Source organism: Alligator sinensis, unplaced genomic scaffold (assembly GCF_000455745.1).
Source record: "Alligator sinensis unplaced genomic scaffold, ASM45574v1 scaffold1109_1, whole genome shotgun sequence".
Classification (NCBI taxonomy): Eukaryota; Metazoa; Chordata; order Crocodylia; family Alligatoridae; genus Alligator; species Alligator sinensis.
Window position 1 is genome coordinate 10,442 of NW_005843348.1, and position 1,223 is coordinate 11,664.

The window sequence follows — 1,223 nt, forward strand, 5'->3', positions numbered from 1 at the left end:
CTTCAGGTGAAGGCAAAGAAATTTATGGCAAGACACAATGGCAGGAAGCATGCCCCTTATCCTCAAGGATGGATAGTTAATACATCATGAAAGCAAAACAGATCAATACAAGTCAATGGAAAGACTCTTCAGTTTGAGGTGCAACCCAGAACAGTCTTCCAACGTGGTACGAACCTTCCACAGGTCCCCAGACAATTCTTCCCCAAGCACTTTTGCAAAGGAAAAGGACAGTTTACCTGGATTAATCCCTTGTTCAACTGGACATGGTGGGCTTCATATCTTCACACACACGGCTCACATGACCATTTATCAACTTTTGTTACTTGCATTGTGGAAAGACCTAGAGACTCAAGCCCTTTTGTGCTAGGCACAAATGCCAAACAAAACAAAGATCAATTTTTCAGTGGAGAGCTTCAAAGATAAGAGGTAACTGATTTGTTCAGATCAGAAATGAACTCAATCTTATCTCTACTAATAAACAGAGCACACAGGCCTCAAGCTGCAACTAGATCCATCTCTAGTGAAATCAATGGCAATCTTCAGAGGCACAAGGACCCACATTTATGGATCTACAATTGCAGGATTGAGACCTATTTTAGGCTTTATGGGACCCAAAGCATTGTAACAAACCAGATGGATCTGTTTCTTAACTAACCTCCTACAGCATCCACGTGACTTTAAATGCTATTGCTAATTATTCTTATCACAGAATAGTGGGAACCTTGGGAAGATCTGAAGGAAGAGAGAGCTCTCGTATTATTGAAGTGTGAATTATCAGTGGGGAAAAAGCCACTGAAGGAATAAGAGGTTGTAAGACCAATAAACTATGGGCAAACAGTTAGTGGAGTTTTCACTCCAGGCCACGAGACAAAGAGCAACTCCAAGACGAAGTAACTGCTAAGAAATGGAATACAGGAAAAACATTCATGGGTTTTTTTGTTTGTTTTATTTTTCCCCTTTATGAAAATGAAAAGTTTTAATTAAAAAAAACAAAACAAAACAGAACAGAACAGAAGAAGCCTATGCCAATTAAAGTAACTGATAGAAATTTGTGGTTGTTCTGAAATATTTAATACCCAGTGTTGAGTATTTTATGCAAGAAATATTTGTGCTTGTACTGGCGCTTCATTTTAGTGTACAGAAACATATTGGACCAGATTTGTCTACTGCCAGTAGAAGCCTCTTAAATGAAGCCTTGATGATCATGCTCCATAGAAGTTAGT